At 50.7% G+C, this 18,746-nt stretch overlaps 1 protein-coding gene across 4 annotated transcripts in view; it reads left to right on the forward strand.

Moving 5' to 3' along the window:
- Window positions 1-18,746, forward strand: part of NPSR1 (neuropeptide S receptor 1) — an 82,456-nt gene that overhangs the window by 7,178 nt on the left and 56,532 nt on the right. For 2 of the 4 annotated variants that reach the window (XM_064169945.1, XM_064169946.1), the window contains exon 1: window positions 17,060-17,162. The exons of the other annotated variants lie outside the window; for them this stretch is intronic. The gene's annotated coding sequence lies outside the window, so the exon portion shown is untranslated. Of the gene's footprint in view, window positions 1-17,059; window positions 17,163-18,746 lie in introns of those variants that run through there. 4 annotated transcript variants of the gene reach the window in all.

Here is an 18,746-nt window from a genome sequence, read left to right on the forward strand (position 1 = left end):
AGTTTTGGGCCCATAACTACAAGGAGGACATTGAGGTGCTGGAGCATGTGCAGAGAGGAGCAATGAAGTGTTGAGAGCACAAGCTTTGAGGCTAAGGGAAGTGGTGGTGTGTAGCCAGGAGATAAGGAGGCTCAAGCATGTCCTTACCACTCTCTAGAACTACTTGAAAGGAGGTGGTAGCAAGGTGGGTGTCAGCCTCCCAGCTAACAAGTGGTAGGACAAGAGAAAACAACCTGAAGCTGTGCCAGGGGAAGTTTAGTTTGGATCTTAGCACAAGTTTCTGCCCCAGAAGGGTTGTCAGACTGCCCAGGCAAGTGGTGGACCCTGGAAGTCCTTAAAAGACATTTAGATGTGATGCTGAGGGATGTGGTTGAGTGGTGACTTAGCCATGGTTGGACCTGGTCACCTTAAAGCTGCCTTCCTATCAGTCTGTTGGACCAGACCCACAACTACTCTGAGCTCTGCTCCAGCCAGCAGCCCTCTGCCTGTTTTCCATAGCAGGAAATTCGTGTCTCTGGTTTGTAATATGTGTATGTACATAGCACAGACATCTGTCAAGTGCACAGTCATTGTCTCACTGCCTCACATCTGCCAGGCAGATTGAATTCAGTGAACGTGCTTCCAGCCCTGGCCAGGCTTGCTCTGCGTGTGAAATGCATCAGCCCCCAAACGTGGTCTTGGCAGCCAGATTATGGAGCAGAGCTGGAGGTGGCTAGGTTCAGGCTGGCTGTGAGCAGGAAGTTGTTCAGCAGGAGAGTGGTGAGAGCCTGGAATGGGTTGCCCAGGGAGGTGGGTGAGGTCCCATCCCTGGAGGTGTTTAAGGCCAGGCTGGATGAGGCTGTGGGCAGCCTGCTCTAGGGAGGGTGTCCCTGGGCATGGCAGGGGGGGTGGAACTGGCTGCTCCTGAGAGACTTGGGACATTTTAGTCTGGAAAAGAGAAGACTTAGAGAGGATTTGATAAATGTTTATAAATACCTGAGGGCTGGGGGTCAGGCTCTGCTCACTGCTCCCTGGGACAGGACAAGGAGCAATGGGTGTATGTTGCAGCAAAAGAGGTTCCAGCTCAGCACAAGGGGGAACTTCTTGACTGGAAGGGTCCCAGAGCCCTGGCACAGGCTGCCCAGAGAGGCTGTGGAGTCTCCTTCTCTGGAGCCTTTCCAGGCCTGCCTGCATGTGTTCCTGTGTGCTCTGTGTTAGATAGCATTGTCCTGCTCTGGCAGGGGGGTTGGACTCCGTGATCTCCTTGTGGCCCCTTCCGACCCCCTAACATCCTCTGATCCTTGTGGTCCCTTCCAACCCTGACTGATCCTATGCAAAGGAATGAAGTTAGGGAAAAGCAGGAGGTAAAAGATGTTTGTATGTGCAGGTTTGCTCTTCCCTAAGGCTGTGTCTGCAGGTTGCAGAGTGCTGTGCAAAAGTCAAGCAGGCTGCTGCAGAGCAGTTGGGCAGTTGGAAACGTTTCACTGCTCATTATCTGCCGTTTCCTCCTCTTGGTGCAGCTTTAAAGAGGTGCAGCTGAGTCTTAGAGGTTTCCTCTATTAAATCACTAAATGCTCTCCATCTCTGTGAAGCCTGAAGTGCAGGCATGGTTTTTGCTTTGGCTTTCTAGGCTTGACAGCTCAGCGTTCCTACAAACCAGCATTCATGTGTAAGGTCATGTCTGGTCTCTAGAAGCCTTTTGGCACCAAAGGGCAAACAGCTTTTGCTGCCCCACCAGGAGATAAATACAGTGCAGGCATGAGGATCACAGCCTGCTCATGTCCCACCTGTGCCATGCTGCCTGGGGACTCTTCTCTTTATCTCTCCCTGGCACAAGGCTCTACTGAAAGTCCTTGAGGGCTTGCCCAGTGACAGGACAAGAGGCAATGGGTGGCAGTTGAGGCATAGGAGATTCCATGTGAACCTGAGGAAGGCTTTTTACCCTGTGAGGGTGACAGAGCCCTGGAACAGGCTGCTCAGGGCAGGTGTGGAGTCTCCCTCTCTGGAGATGTTCAAGAACCACCTGGATGTGTTTTCAGTGTGATCTGCTCTGGCAAGGGGGCTGGACCAGATGAGCTTTCGAGGTCCCCTCCAGCCCCTGACATTCTGTAACCTTTAAAGACAGTTCAGTGCCCCCCTGTGCATCAGGAGAAGGAGGCAGCTCACTTTCAGCTGTGATTTTGAAGTGTGCCATGGAATATTAGGTGATTTCAACCCAAATTTAGCAGAGGCTTGAAGTCAATTTAAGCAGCTGCCCCAGTCTGAGGTAGCTGAGGTGCTTTCATGTCTCTCTCCCTCACTGCTGCTTGTGTGTCTTTGTGTGAGGTTCAAAGTCTTAAAGGATAAAGCCCAAATGTGTGTTTGTTGTAGGCAAGTGCCTGTGTTGCACACAAGCTCATCCCCTCCTGTTTGCAGCTGCAGCCCAGGGCAAATTGCTGTTGCTTAAGTCTCCCATTTAGGTTCACAGTGGTGGATTACACATTGCCTTTCTTCAAGGCTAATTCATCTCATCCAAATTCTCAACAGTTTCTCTGCAGATAATCTTGAGGCAGCTGCAACATCTTTAACTGGGGGAAAAAAAAAGCCAAGCTCACTCTTGTGTAAATGTCCTGAATGTCCTTTTGCATTTCTCTGCAGCTCTTGTACAGTTCTGCAGCCCCCAGCACAAGCAGGACATGGAAGTGTTGGAGCCAGTCCAGAGGAGGCCACCAAGATGCTCAGAGGGCTGCAGCAGCTCTGCTGTGAGGACAGGCTGAGAGAGTTGGGGCTCTGCAGCCTGGAGAAGAGAAGGCTTCCAGGAGACCTTATAGTGGCCTTCCAGGATGTGGTCTACAGGAGGGCTGGGGAGAGACTATTGACAAGGTCTGGTAATGACAGGAGGAGGAGAAATGGGTTTGAACTGGCAGAGGGGAGACTGAAAGTGGATGCTAGAAAAGGGTCCAGTTCTGGAGCCTCCGTTAGAGAAACTTCTGCCAGGCACCCAGCAACAGAACAAGGGGACACAGTCTGAAGCTGAGCCAGGGCAGGTCTAGGCTGGATATTAGGAGGAAGTTGTTGGCAGAGAGAGTGATTGGCATTGGAATGGGCTGCCCAGGGAGGTGGTGGAGTTGCTGTGGCTGGAGGTGTTGAAGCCAAGCCTGGCTGGGGCACTTAGTGCCATGGTCTGGTTGGTTGGGCAGGGCTGGGTGCTAGGTTGGGCTGGCTGAGCTTGGAGGTCTCTTCCAACCTTGTTGGTTCTATGACTCTGTGCTTCTGTGATTCTGTAACTGGAGGTGTTGGCATTCACTTATTAGTGCTCATTTTTGGCGTTGATCACTTTGGGTCATTCTGTGCCTCACAACCTCCCTGGGCAACCTGTGCCAGTGTCTCACCACCCTCACTGCAAACAACTTCTTCCTCACATCCAGTTCCAATCTCCCCTCTGCCACTTCAAACCCATTCCTCATCCTGTCATTACCAGACCTTGTCAATAGTCCTTCCTCAGCCTTCCTGTAGCCCCCTTCAGATACTGCAAGGCCACTCCAAGGTCTCCTGGAAGCCTTCTCTTCTCCAGGCTGCAGAGCCCCAACTCTCTCAGCCTGTCCTCACAGCAGAGCTGCTGCAGCCCTCTGAGCATCTTGGTGGCCTCCTCTGGCCTGGCTCCAATGCTTCCACGTCCTTCTTATGCTGGGGGCTCCAGAGTCTGTCTGTTGGACCTCTCTTGGTGCAAAGGAGATAGTTTAGAACCTACCCAAGAGGTGTGGATTTGGACAGGCTGCAGCCTGTGAGCTCCATGCCCTGGAATGTCTGGGATAGGTGGATTTCAAGAGCCAAGGTAAATGCAGAGGTAGTCGAGGAAGCTGCTAAGCCTCTGAAAGGAAGCACATGCTCAAGGTGTGCATTTTGCCTCTGGGGGAGTGCTGAATGCATGCTTTGCTCTGCGCTGCAGCTCACACTGTGGCATGTGCTTCACTGATTACAGGAAGCTGAGCATGCAACATTCACTTACTCCCCCTGACAGGGTGCTTGCAGCAAAGGTAAGAGAGGTAGGGTGAAGGGATAAATAGCAGGTTAATTCTGCCTTTATCTCCTTGCAAGAGAATTGACTGGAAAGCTCTGAGAGCAAGTCTGGGTCAGCAAATCCTCTCCTGGAGTTTGAGCTGAATCTTTTGTTATCAGGAGTCCCTCCTCAAAGCTCTTTGTTAGCTACTAGAAATGTGCAAATTGCTAGTTGGCTGGGGCTGGGTGCTAGGTTGGACTGGATGAGTTTGGGAGGTCTCTTCCAATCTGGTTGAATCTGTGGTTCCCTAACAGACTCTCCAGACACAGGGACTGCACCCAGAGGTTGCTTTGAATGAGATGAGCAACCATTGAGGATGCTGAGAGGGCTGCAGCAGCTCTGCTGTGAGCACAGACTGAAAGAGTTGGGGCTGTGCAGGCTGGAGCAGAGGAGGCTCCCAGGTGACCTTCTTGTGGCCTTCCAGGATCTGAAGGGGGCTACAAAAAAACTGGGGAGGGACTTTTTAGGCTGTCAGGGAGTGACAGGAATGGAGCAAAGCTGAAGGTGGGGAGATTCAGCCTGGATGTGAGGAGGAAGTTGTTGAGCATGAGAGTGGTGAGAGCCTGGAATGGGTTGCCCAGGGAGGTAGTTGAGGCCCCATGGCTGGAGGTGTTTAAGGCCAGGCTGGCTGAGGCTGTGTGCAGCCTGCTCTAGGGTAGGGTGTCCCTGGGCATGGCAGGGGGGTTGGAACTGGCTGCTCCTTGTGGTCCCTTCCAACCCTGACTGATTCTAAGTGGAGAGAAAAGGGAGTTGTAAGGAAACTGTACTGAAAGAAAGTTGAAGTGTGGCCACAATGTGCATTCATGTGGCTTTCATTCTTTTAGGAGATGCAAAGGCAGCATCAAAGTCCAAAACTGAGGCAAACATCCAAACAACACCTGAAAAACACCACCCACAGTTACAAGCAGCTCACTGAGTGCCATCTGAACCACACTGGTAGTGCTCCTTTCCATTCCTTATGTTGTTCTGGAGTGACTCTGAAGCCACTTGCTTGGATTTGAGTTCCCAAATGTCATTTATTTTCTGCCTCAGACAGAGAAGAGCAGAGCTGAAGCAGCACTGTCACCATAGTTAATGACTTAGTTGCTAGGTTGCCGTGGGTGCAAGATGTGCTCCCCAAGGGGTGGCAAGGTCTGGCATGTTCATGTATTAGTACCATATGGAATGGGGAGGAGGGGGGTGGCACATTTCAGGGTGAATTGCCTCTTTATTTTAAAACAAATGTACTTTGATACTAGCTGCAAGGGTGTTGGTGCTTTTGCAGTAGTCAATGAACAGTTCTAGCTGTTAGCAAAGAGAATAATGAGGGCAGAAGAGCTGTGGGTCTCTTTTTAAATCAAAGCACTGCCACACTTTGTCTCAAAATGCCACTCTTCAAAGGCTTGAAGGTGGCAGTGCTTAAAGAAGAGTCCAAGAGGCTTCATTATTGCTAGGAGAAAGGGGGGAAATAACCCACTTGGTTTTGTATAAACCAAAGTATTTGTCATGGCCATAAACCCAGAGTCTCTGTGCCATGCTATGTGTGTGTGTGTGTGAAGGAAACCAAGCAGCTTGGAATGGGCTGCCCAGGGAGGTGGTGGAGTCTCTGTGCCTGGAAGTGTTGAAGCCAAGCCTGGCTGGGGCACTTAGTGCCATGGTCTGGTTGATTGGCCAGGAGTGGGTGCTAGGTTGGGCTGGCTGAGCTTGGAGCTCTCTCCCAACCTGCTTGGTTCTATGAGAAGATAGCAAGAGGAGAAGCTGTGGTGTTGAGGTCTGGAGCCCTAGATATGAGAAGGGTGTGGACCTGGTAGAGCAGGGCCACAAAATGCTCAGGGGGTTGGAACACCTCTGCTATGAGGACAGGTTGAGAGAGTTGGGGCTCTGCAGCCTGGAGAAGAGAAGGCTCCAAGGAGACCTAATAGCAGCCTGCCAGTAGCTGAATGGGGGCTACAAGAAGGATGGAGGTTGGTGACAAAGGTCTGTAGGGATAGGATGAGAGGTAATGGCTTCAAACATTGCTGTCTGCAGCTCCCTGTAGCCAGGTGGGGTTGGGCTCTTCTCCCAGACAACCAGCACCAGAACAAGGGGACAGAGTCTCAAGTTGTGCCAGGGGAGGTCCAGGCTGGATATGAGGAGGAAGTTGTTGTCAGAGAGAGTGATTGGCATTGGAATGGGCTGCCCAGGGAGGTGGTGGAGTGGCTGTGGCTGGAGGTGTTGGAGCCAAGCCTGGCTGGGGCACTTAGTGCCATGGTCTGGTTGGTTGGCCAGGGCTGGGTGCTAGGTTGGGCTGTCTGAGCTTGGAGGTCTCTTCCAACCTGCTTGATTCTCTGATGCTAGGAGTGGATTTAGACTGGATTTTAAGAATGAGCTCTTTACCATGAGGCTGGTGGAACACTGGAGCAGGTTGCCCAGGGAGATGGTTGAGGCTCCATCCCTGGAGATATTCAGCATGCTGCTCGAAGGGCTCTGGGCAGCCTGATCTGGTGGAGGATGTCCCTGCTGAGTGCATGGGAGATTGGACAAGATGACCTTGGCAGGTCCCTTCCAATCCACACTGTTCCATGATTAGCTGAATGAAAGAGGAACAGCTTGGGGAAGACAGCAAGAGGAGAAGCTCGTGGTGGGTTTAGCTGGTGCCTTCTGTGTGTTGATTCCTTTGGGCATTTACTATAAACCAAGCCTAGCAATTAGCTGTTCCTGATTTGCACTTTTCCTCTGCTATCTCCCTCTGAAACACTGCAACACAGAAAATGGTTTTGGTTTGGGGTTTTTTTGCCCTGCCTTTTCAGCTTGCTTTTTGTTTTCATGTGATTGGCATTTGCAAGCAGTGCAAAGCATTTCCATAACAACAGTCCAGTGCAGCTCCTCCTAAAGTCTAATCATAAGGGCACATCTCTTTCCAGAGCAGCACTGCATGAAATTAGTGTATAAAGGGTGTGTGGGGGGGTTGCATACAATCAGAGAATGGCTCAGGCTGGAAAGGACCTTAGAAGTCATCTACTGTCACACATAGCAACATAGAATGGTTTAGGTTGGAAGGGACCTCAAAGATCAGCCAGTTCTGACCCCCCTGCTATGGGCAGGGACATCCTACCCTAAATCAGGCTGGCCAGAGCCTCATCCAGCCTGGCCTTAAACACCTTCAGGGATGGAGCCTCAACCACCTCCCTGGGCCAACTCATTCCAAGCTCTCACCACTTTCATACTGTAGAACTTGCTCCTCACCCTCAGTCTGACTTCTCACAGCAGTAATGGCAGGATTGTTCCTGGTGTTAATGCAGCACTGAAGACAAGCCTGGAGCAATAACATTTTATGTTTGGCTTAATCTAGCTTCATTGTCAAATGGCCTCTCCCATTGCAAATGAATCCCAAGTGTGGGATATTGCTGCTTGACTGACAAATGATATCATGCTGAACCAGCCCTTCTCTCTTTCAGCTTATGAGGTTTACTGGCTGGCTTCTGAGAGGGGAATGAGTGATGATGCAGAATATGAGCAAGGAAGTTTTATACCTCTTTGCACTCCCCTGCTCATGTAACTTCTGCAACCATAATTCTTCCTTGCTGGCAGAGAACAGAAGCTGGGTGATTGTGTGTCTCTCTCTAAAGTGTCTTAGTTATGGTTATTGCCCCAAGGTAACAACAGAGTTAGTTCTTAGGTTCTTGCACAACCCTGTTCTTGGGCAGCATATGTTGTGTTTGGCAGGCTAAAGCTTTGCAGAGTTGACTCCACTGTTAGGAGCACTTTGCACAGGAAGAGGAAATAGCCTCACTCTCTTTGTGTTCATCACAGGGGCTTGTGATGGTGACTGACACAGAATCACAGAATGGTTTAGGTTGGAAGTGGCCTCAAAGCTCAGCCAGTTCTAATCCCCTGCCATAGGCAGGGACACCTCCCACTAGAACAGGTTGCTCAAAGCCTCATCCAAACCGGTTCTGGACAACTCCAGAGGTTGTGGATGACAGAAGCACAGAATAGGATCTTTGGTAGGAGAGCCAATGGCATCCTGGGCTGGCTCAGGAGTAGTTTGGGCAGCAGGACAAGGGAGGTTCTTGTGCCCCTGTGCTCAGCACTGCTCAGGCCACCCCTGGAGTGCTGTGTCCAGTTCTGGGCTCCTCCATTGCAGAGAGATGTTGAGGTGCTGGAAGGTGTCCACAGGAGGGCAGCAAGGCTGGGGAGGGGCCTGGAGCACAGCCCTGTGAGGAGAGGCTGAGGGAGCTGGGGGTGTGCAGCCTGCAGAAGAGGAGGCTCAGGGCAGAGCTCATTGCTGTCTGCAGCTACCTGCAGGGAGGCTGTAGCCAGGTGGGGTTGGGCTCTGCTGCCAGGCACCCAGCAACAGAACAAGGGGACAGTCTCAAGCTGTGCCAGGAGAGGTCTAGTCTGGATGTGAGGAGGAAGTTGTTGGCAGAGAGAGTGATTGGCATTGGAATGGGCTGCCCAGGGAGGTGGTGGAGTCTCTGTGGCTGGAGATGTTGAAGCCAAGCCTGGCTGGGGCACTTAGTGCCATGGTCTGGTTGGTTGGGCAGGGCTGGGTGCTAGGTTGGGCTGGCTGAGCTTGGAGCGCTCTTCCAACGTGGCTGATTCTAAAACAGGTGCAAAACTTGGACAGTATTTATTGGTGCCTGGTTCTTTGCTCACTGAAATCATGCTAGGGCTGTTACTGCCTGCTCTTCACTTCTGACTAATAGCAGCAGCATTGAGTTTAGTTGATAGTGGAGCTGTAGCCTATTTGGCATTGTGAAAACCCTCAAGAGAAACCTTCCCTGGAGCCAACTCCTGCTGGGGAATACTTCAGTTCTTCAGTCCTTTGGTGCCACATCCCACAAAGTGAGATGCACTTCCCTTACCTGCAGCCAGAACAGCTTATGTCTTTACAAACACTTTCAAGGAGGCTCACAAAGGAGCATGTTTTTTATGCCCTTTTAAATTTCTCTGCATTCAGGGAATTCAGATGTGCCTGTGGCTTTGAACTTCCAAGGGATCAGTGGGAGCACAAAGCAAAGCTATCAGCAAAGGCTTAAAGTCACTGGAGACGATGCACAGCTTCACTGGAAGGGTTCTGTAGGATCTTCAAGCTGAAAAAGGGCAGAGACTCACATCAAAGTGTAGCAAACAGCTTTCTCCTTCTGGCTGTTGCTCATCTGATTCATGAAGTTCTGCTTTGCTTCTATGCAAAGGAGGCAAATTCACTCCACAGCTGAGTTTGAAACTCACTTCATGATTCATACTTCAATGCTGACCTCTGCAGCCACTCAGATCCTCAGTACTTAGAGAGCATGAGTCAAATGGCTCTGGGTGCAAAGGTGCTTATAGTCTCAGGCTGAAACTAACTTACTGGAGGATGATGCCCTCTGTTTGTATCAAAGCTTGCTTCCCACAGCTGATTCTATCACATCACCAAAGATCATTTGCTAGCAGTGACTTATGCTGAAGCAAAGCATGCACACATAAGAGAAATGGCAATCAATTCCAAGGTCCCTCTTGAGTAAAGAGCAAACTTCCACCAAGAGAGAGCAGGAGCATTAATAGATGGAGATTACAGAGAGGCTGTGGGAAATGTCTCATCCTGTGCCAGCCCTGGTAGGTGTTTCATAGACATCAGGGCATCCAGGCAGCTGATTCCTGTTGCTGAGGTGATACAAAATGCCTGCACCATAGAATCACAGAAGGTTTGGGTTGGAAATGACCCTCAAAGATCATGCAGTCCAACCCTCTCTGCAGTCAGCAGGGACATCCTCTGCTAGATCAGGCTGCCCAGAGCCCTGTTGAGCCTCACCTCGAATATCTCCAGGGATGGGGCCCAAACCACCTTCCTGAGCAACCTGTTCCAGTGTTGCACTACCCTCATAGTAAAGATCTTGTTCCCAACATGCAGTCTCAATCTGCTCTTCTTCAGTTTGAAGCCATTGTCCTTGTCCTGTCACTACAGACCTTTGTCACCAGTTTCTCTTCATCCTTGTAGCCCCTTCAGGTACTGGCAGGCTGCAATTAGGTCTGCCCAGAGCCTTCTCTTCTCTAGGCTGAATGGTTATTCAGGATGCTTATACCAGCACCCCTAGGTGCTCTCAGCCACTCTGGCCCCAGCCTGGAGCTATCATGGCCAAAGTGTAGAACCCTCCACTTGGCCTTGTTCAGTCTCATCCCATTGGCCTCTGCCCACTCATCCAGCCCGGCCAGGTCCCTCTGCAGGGCTCTGCTGCTCTCCAACAGCTCCACAGCTGCTCCTAGCTTGCTGTCACCTGCAAGCTCACTGATGCTGGACTCAATCCCCTGCTCCAGCTTGTGTTCATTTTTCCCCCCAAGAGGCTTTTAGTTTCCATTTCCAAGGCAGCAATTATTTGAACAATAGAATGGTGCTGAATGTTGGAAAGCTCCAATCCTAACAGCTGGACTAGCAGCAAGTGATTTTTGTTCTGAAGTGCTGGGTGTGGAGTTGTCTGTAGGTGAATGTTCAAATCACACACACACATTGACATGCACACAGTAAAGGATCCTCCATGGCAGGCAGTCTGCAAAGACAGAGACCAAAGATAGGAATAAAAGGTTTTGTTCCTGAGTGTCTTGAATTGTTGCCCTCCTGCTGCCTGACAATGCTGGCTGAAGAAGAAAGGTCTACCTGTAACAGCTTCTAGATGTATTCAAGCCTCCTAAAGCAATTTATTTCAGGAACAAAGGCACTTCAGTGGCTGGTGAAAAATGAAGGCTCCCAGGAATGCCACTAATTCAGTCTCAAAGCCACGTTGACAGAGGTTGTTCTGTCAGTGATAGCTGTTGTCAGATGTCTGAGATGCACCTATCTGTTTGATGGCTTTATCAGGGCCCCTGAAAGCATCGTTTATGCCTGGGGAGAAAGCATCATGAATTTCATCCTCCTTGTAGCCCCTGGCACAGCAAGGCAGCTAAGAACCCACTGACTCCTGAAGAGAAGCTTCCATTTCACTCCTTGGCTAATAAGCAAAGATGTGCTTAGCCCTGAGCATGTTTTAAAGTGGGTTTTGCCAAACCATAGAATCAGCCAGGCTGGAAGAGAGCTCCAAGCTCAGCCAGCCCAACCTAGCACCCAGCCCTGCCCAACCAACCAGACCATGGCACTAAGTGCCCCAGCCAGGCTTGGCTTCAACACCTCCAGGCACAGCCACTCCACCACCTCCCTGGGCAGCCCATTCCAATGCCAATCACTCTCTCTGCCAACAACTTCCTAACATCCAGCCTAGACCCTATCACAACCTTATTTGGAGGTGGCTTCCTTTTCTTTAGCCTTCAACAGCTCACTGCTGCCTGATTTATTGCTTGTTCCAGTGCATCCTTTCCTGCTCCTTTTTGTTGCTGCCATGTGCCCTGCTGCTGTAAATAATGCTGCTGGGTGAGCATAAAAGGAGAGTTGCCTCCAGCAAGTGTTGCCTGTTGTCACTGTGTTTGTGAAGGTTAAAGATTAATGCTAATAAGGCACTTAATAATGGTCACATCATAGATCAGCCCTGGTGCTTTTTCATCTGCTGCTGAGGGAAGAGGTGCTGCTGAAGAAGGGCTGCAGCAGCTGCTTGTGAACCCTGAGGAGGGTAGGTGCTTTGTGGCTGCAAATGCCTCCCACTTCTGAAGCGTGGAGCTTTTGAGGTGATGGCTTTGGCTTGCTTTGCTGCTGTCTGTTAAATAGTCTTCTGCTGTCCCCAGCATAAAGAAGGACATAGAGCTGTTGGAGCAAGTCCAGAGGAAGGGCACAAAGAGGTTAGGACACCTCTGCTAGGAGGATAGGCTGGGGGTGTGCAGCCTAGAGAAGACTCCCTGGAGGTGGCTGTTCAAAGGAAGACTGGAGGTTGTAGCCAGGTGGGGTTGGGCTCTTCTGCCAGCACCAGAACACGGGGACACAGTCTCAAGCTGTGCCAGAGCAGGTCTAGGCTGGATGTTAGGAGGAAGTTGTTGTCAGGGAGAGTGATTGGCATTGGAATGGGCTGCCCAGGGAGGTGGTGGAGTGGCTGTGGCTGGAGGTGTTGAAGCCAAGCCTGGCTGGGGCACTTAGTGCCATGGTCTGGTTGCTAGGTTGGACCGGATGATCTTGGAGGTTTCTTCCAACCTGGTTGATTCTATGGTCTGGTTGCTTGTCCAGGGCTGGGTGCTAGGTTGGGCTGGCTGAGCTTGGAGCTCTCTTCCAACCTGCTTGATTCTGTGATTCTAATACCTGAAGGGATCCTACAGGAAGGCTGGCAAAGGTTGCCTCCCTGGGCAGTCCATTCCAGTGCCTAATTCCCCTTTCCATGAGGAAGTGCTTCCTATCTCCCAACCTAAACCTCCCTTGCCACAGCTTCAGGCCATGCCTTCTTGTCTTGTCCCAAGTTGCCTGGGAGCAGAGTCTGATTCCCACCTGGCTACAACTTCCCTCAAGGTAGCCGTAGAGTGCAATAAGGTCCCCCCTGAGTCTCCTCTTCTCCAGGCTGAACACCCCCAGCTCCCCCAGCCTCTCCTCACCAGCCTTTCCCTCTACTCCCTTCTCCAGTCTCTCCTCTGGAGCCACTCCAGCCCCTCAATATCTCTCTTGCAGTGAGTGGCACAGAGCTGTGCCCGAGGTGAGACCTCACCAGTGGCAGTGCAGGGCAGAATGACAGCCCTGGTGCTGCTGGTATGAAAGATGCTGATGTGTGCCTAGCCTCAACTGGACTGAGCTATGCACACATCTTGCTGTGATACATCCTCCTGCTAGTTTGGGACAGGTATCCCAAGGACTATAACTCACTGAATGTAATTGCTGACCTCAGACCAAGTGTCTGGAGAGTCTGGGATGACTTAATGAGACATTCATCCTTCTTCTTTTCCTTTCTTGTTGCCAATTACAGAGAAGGAATGAGAAGTTGTAGCTGTGTATCACAGATATGTTTAATTTACTCTCCAGCTTTTGAACCCCTAATCTACTTGACAGCCTGGGACAGTGCTTTTAAATTCACCTCTTCCTAATGATTTAATCTGTTCCCTTTACTACCTTAACCTTCTTCAAAGAGAAGTGGTTTTTATCTCCTTGGCATCTCAGGAGCTGAACAGAACAAATTAGATGCTGGTATGTCTCGTGTATTTTTTAAGGTATGATTCAAATGCATGCCCAAGTCACACTTCCCTACCTTTACAAAAGGCATTTTATTGCATTAAATATTGAAGCTGGGACAGTTAATCCATATTTATCCTGCAGGACCATGGCAGTGACTGTAAAATTGCAGGGCATTGATCCTGTCTTGGACTCCTTGGAGAAGATCTGCAACAAAGGGGATAAAATTGCCTCATAAAGTTCAGGCAAATGCTCCCCAAAGTTGAGTGGTGCTTAAATCCAAGGCTGTGCTCCAGCCTGTGCAAGAGATGTTGGTCTCTGCAGTGCTAGCTGGTGGGAATTCCTCAGCTGTGCTCAGCAGGAGCAGGATTTGCCAGCAGTGTGAGTGCAGCCCAGACACAACCCTGTGCTGGGCTGCAGCAAGAGCAGTGTGGGCAGCAGGGCAAGGGAGGGGATTCTGCTCCTTGGCTCTGCTCTCCTCACACCCCACCTGCAGTCCTGGGTGCAGTTCTGCAGCCCCCAGCACAAGCAGGACATGGAAGTGTTGGAGCCACTCCAGAGCAGGCCACCAAGATGCTCAGAGGGCTGCAGCAGCTCTGCTATGAGGACAGGCTGAGAGAGTTGGGGGTCTGCAGCCTGGAGAAGAGAAGGCTTGGAGGAGACCTTGGAGTGGCCTTCCAGTATCTGAAAGGGGCTCCAGGAGGGCTGGGGAGGGACTATTGACAAGGTCTTGTCATGAGAGGACAGGGAGGAATGGGTTTGAAGTGGCAGAGGGGAGACTGAATGTGGATGTTAGGAAGAAGTTGTTTGCAGTGAGGGTGGTGAGACACTGGCACAGGTTGCCCAGGGAGGTTGTGGAGCACAGAAGCACAGAAGATGATCTCTGATCACATTGGGTGATTCTGTGCTCCACAACCTCCCTGGAGGTGTTCAAGGCCAGGTTGGATGAGACCTTGAGTGACCTGTTCCAGTGGGAGGTGTCCCTGCCTATGGTAGGATGTTGGAACTGGCTGAGCTTTGAGCTCCCCTTCAACCTAAACCATTCCATGATTTTCATAAACTAACTTTCCTTTCCCATATCCTTTTAGGTTGGTTTGTTTTTGGAGCATCCAATGGATATGCAGGAGACTCATCCTGACCCATTTTAATATCCCCTTATGATGCATGTGTAGTTTTACATCATCCCTACACATACCTCTATCAATTAGTCATAAAGGTATAAATTATGGATATAAGAATGTATTAATTATCCATAACATCAATTTCTCTTTAACATTAAAAGATATTCAATTAAAAAAATAACACCCCCCAGAAAAAAAAACAACAACAAAGGAAGGGGAGATGCAGTTTGAGGATTGCTGCTGCTGTTGAAGTCCTTATGAGAGGGAAGAGTAATACAAAATAACAATGTTGACAAGCACAGCAAATATTCCTTTCATGTAGTTTGAGCTAAATTAAGCAGCTTGGGGTTAATTAGGAGGAAGCTGTTGGCAGAGAGAGTGATTGGCATTGGAATGGGCTGCCCAGGGAGGTGGTGGAGTGGCTGTGCCTGGAGGTGTTGAAGCCAAGCCTGGCTGGGGCACTTAGTGCCATGGTCTGGTTGCTTGGCCAGGGCTGGGTGCTAGGTTGGGCTGGCTGAGCTTGGAGCTCTCTTCCAACCTGATTGGAGTCTATGAATTAATTTTGACCAAGAAGCAAGAAAAAGTTAGGAATTGGACAATTTGGGTAGGTTTAAAGCAGATGTGTTGATGGGGGTTGGGTATTTGGAGATTTTGGTGGTTTAAAGCAGGTACTTTTAGGGTTGGCTTTTGGTTTTTTTAAATGCCATTTAAATTCAGGAAATGTCTGATGTCTTTTAGACATTCTCATGAGTGCTGGAGGGAATTGCCTGATTCTAAGAGCCATGAAATGCTGCTTCTGTTTCCTGCTGAGGAGGTAACTGTAGCTTATCCATCGCGGGTCTCAGCTGTGTGGGAGAGAGTGGAGGAGGCAGGGAGATAGGGAACAGGGGAGAGAATAGAGTTGGTTTGTCTACATGTGTAGGTAGCTTTACAAAACCAACAACCCAAACAGTCTGTTTTGTTCTTGCAGAGTGTAGATTGCATCTCAAGATGCACCTCTGGATGCTTCTTTTTGCAGAGTTTAGAATGCCTCTCGAGGTGTCCCTCTGGATGCATCTTGTCACAGAGTTCAGATTGCATCTCAAAATGCACCTCTAGGTGCATCTTCTTGCAGAGTTTAGAATGCATCTTGAAATGCACCTCTAGATGCACCTTCTTGCAGAGTTCAGATTGCATCTGGAGGTGCACCTCTGGATGTGTCTTGTCCCAGAGTTCAGATTGCATCTGGAGGTGCACCTCTGGATGCGTCTTGTCACAGAGCTCAGATTGCATCTGGAGGTGCACCTCTGGATGTGTCTTGTCACAGAGCTCAGATTGCATCTGGAGGTGCACCTCTGGATGTGTCTTGTCCCAGAGCTCAGATTGCATCTGGAGGTGCACCTCTGGATGCATCTTGTCCCAGAGCTCAGATTGCATCTGGAGGTGCACCTCTGGATGCGTCTTGTCCCAGAGCTCAGATTGCATCTGGAGGTGCACCTCTGGATGCGTCTTGTCCCAGAGCTCAGATTGCATCTGGAGGTGCACCTCTGGATGCGTCTTGTCCCAGAGATCAGATTGCATCTGGAGGTGCACCTCTGGATGCGTCTTGTCCCAGAGTTCAGATTGCATCTGGAGTTGCACCTCTGGATGCATCTTGTCCCAGAGTTCAGATTGCATCTCTAGAAGCCATTCAAAACAAAGGCTCCTGTCCAGCAGAGTCAGTGTGGGAACTGCTCCCTCCCTGGAGGTGTTTAAGGCCAGGCTGGCTGAGGCCTTGAGCATCCTGGTCTAATGGAAGGTGTCTCTGCCCAAGACAAGGAGGTTGGAACTATATGGCCTTTAGTGCCCCTTCCACCCCAAACCACTCTGACTCTGTGAATGCAGTCATGCCTGCTGGCATTATTTGTCACAAAACAAATGATAGATGATTTGAAATTGTTTTCTTCTGTTTGTTTTGTTTTCCCAACTGTCATCTGTTACTGGAGTGAGAGGATGGAGGGGGCCAAGCACCAGCAGGTTTCCCATGAGATGCTCTGACGCAGGGTGGTGAAAGTCACTTCCAGAAGCTGGCAGGGCCAGATCAGTTGGATTTTCATCCAAGATCTTTCAAACACCAGCTGCTAAGGTCTGTAAATATAATTTCTTAGTCTGCTGTGACTTAGCACAGATTCTCAGATCCACCTCTTGGTGTAAATTAAACAGAAGTCAGTGAAAGACTTTTTTTTTTCACCTGAACAGATGTCACAGGAGCTCAGATGCTATTTGTAGAGCCTTCTGCTGGCCCTGCTGAGAGATAATTGATGGCAAGATGAATGATAACAGGAAATGAATCTTAGCTAACCATCCACTACAGCCTTTGGGAGGGAAAATGCAGATTAAGGGGAGAAGATTTCTCATATTTTAAGAACAAGTTCTTTAACATGAGGGCAGTGGAGCACTGGAATGGGTTGCCCAGGGAGGTAGAGGCCCCATCACTGGAGATATTCAAGGTCAGGCTGGACAAGGCTCTGGGGAACCTGATCTAGTGGAGGATGTCATAGAATCATAGAACCAAGCAGGTTGGAAGAGAGCTCCAAGCTCAGCCAGCACAACCTAGCACCCAGCCCTGGCCAATCAACCAGACCATGGCACTAAGTGCCCCAGCCAGGCTTGGCTTCAACACCTCCAGGCACAGAGATTCTGCCACAAAATCCAACAGGTTTAGTTATGCAGAAATGGAAATGGTACCAGACAACTTTCAATTTATTTTAAGGAAAACAAATGTGATCAGGCACATTCTGTACTCCCTTTGGTGCTCTGAGGAATTCCAGATCATGTCTAAAGAAGCCTGCCTGGAAAAGGCATTAGCAGGAGACTGTGATGTTTTGGAAATGAAGGGTTTGAATCACAGGAGAATGAGTGATTTACATCTCTCTTCTAATCTAGGAAGGGATGGCTTGCAGAGGAGCACTTTGCTCTATTATTTGTTTAACACTTCAACCAAAAAATAAGAAGTTGCTGAATGGTGTCCTAGAGAACTGCTGCTCTGGCCAAGGTATGGCACGGAGCAAAGCCTCTCCTCCTTTCTCCCCTCTCCTCTCCTCTCCTTTCTCCCCTCTCCTCTCCTCTCCTTTCTCCCCTCTCCTCTCCTCTCCTTTCTCCCCTCTCCTCTCCTCTCCTTTCTCCCCTCTCCTCTCCTCTCCTTTCTCCCCTCTCCTCTCCTCTCCTTTCTCCCCTCTCCTCTCCTCTCCTTTCTCCCCTCTCCTCTCCTCTCCTTTCTCCCCTCTCCTCTCCTCTCCTTTCTCCCCTCTCCTCTCCTCTCCTTTCTCCCCTCTCCTCTCCTCTCCTTTCTCCCCTCTCCTCTCCTCTCCTTTCTCCCCTCTCCTCTCCTCTCCTTTCTCCCCTCTCCTCTCCTCTCCTTTCTCCCCTCTCCTCTCCTCTCCTTTCTCCCCTCTCCTCTCCTCTCCTTTCTCCCCTCTCCTCTCCTCTCCTTTCTCCCCTCTCCTCTCCTCTCCTTTCTCCCCTCTCCTCTCCTCTCCTTTCTCCCCTCTCCTCTCCTCTCCTTTCTCCCCTCTCCTCTCCTCTCCTTTCTCCCCTCTCCTCTCCTCTCCTTTCTCCCCTCTCCTCTCCTCTCCTTTCTCCCCTCTCCTCTCCTCTCCTTTCTCCCCTCTCCTCTCCTCTCCTTTCTCCCCTCTCCTCTCCTCTCCTTTCTCCCCTCTCCTCTCCTCTCCTTTCTCCCCTCTCCTCTCCTCTCCTTTCTCCCCTCTCCTCTCCTCTCCTTTCTCCCCTCTCCTCTCCTCTCCTTTCTCCCCTCTCCTCTCCTCTCCTTTCTCCCCTCTCCTCTCCTCTCCTTTCTCCCCTCTCCTCTCCTCTCCTTTCTCCCCTCTCCTCTCCTCTCCTTTCTCCCCTCTCCTCTCCTCTCCTTTCTCCCCTCTCCTCTCCTCTCCTTTCTCCCCTCTCCTCTCCTCTCCTTTCTCCCCTCTCCTCTCCTCTCCTTTCTCCCCTCTCCTCTCCTCTCCTTTCTCCCCTCTCCTCTCCTCTCCTTTCTCCCCTCTCCTCTCCTCTCCTTTCTCCCCTCTCCTCTCCTCTCCTTTCTCCCCTCTCCTCTCCTCTCCTTTCTCCCCTCTCCTCTCCTCTCCTTTCTCCCCTCTCCTCTCCTCTCCTTTCTCCCCTCTCCTCTCCTCTCCTTTCTCCCCTCTCCTCTCCTCTCCTTTCTCCCCTCTCCTCTCCTCTCCTTTCTCCCCTCTCCTCTCCTCTCCTTTCTCCCCTCTCCTCTCCTCTCCTTTCTCCCCTCTCCTCTCCTCTCCTTTCTCCCCTCTCCTCTCCTCTCCTTTCTCCCCTCTCCTCTCCTCTCCTTTCTCCCCTCTCCTCTCCTCTCCTTTCTCCCCTCTCCTCTCCTCTCCTTTCTCCCCTCTCCTCTCCTCTCCTTTCTCCCCTCTCCTCTCCTCTCCTTTCTCCCCTCTCCTCTCCTCTCCTTTCTCCCCTCTCCTCTCCTCTCCTTTCTCCCCTCTCCTCTCCTCTCCTTTCTCCCCTCTCCTCTCCTCTCCTTTCTCCCCTCTCCTCTCCTCTCCTTTCTCCCCTCTCCTCTCCTCTCCTTTCTCCCCTCTCCTCTCCTCTCCTTTCTCCCCTCTCCTCTCCT

Source organism: Pogoniulus pusillus, chromosome 32, assembly GCF_015220805.1.
Source record: "Pogoniulus pusillus isolate bPogPus1 chromosome 32, bPogPus1.pri, whole genome shotgun sequence".
Taxonomy (NCBI): Eukaryota; Metazoa; Chordata; class Aves; order Piciformes; family Lybiidae; genus Pogoniulus; species Pogoniulus pusillus.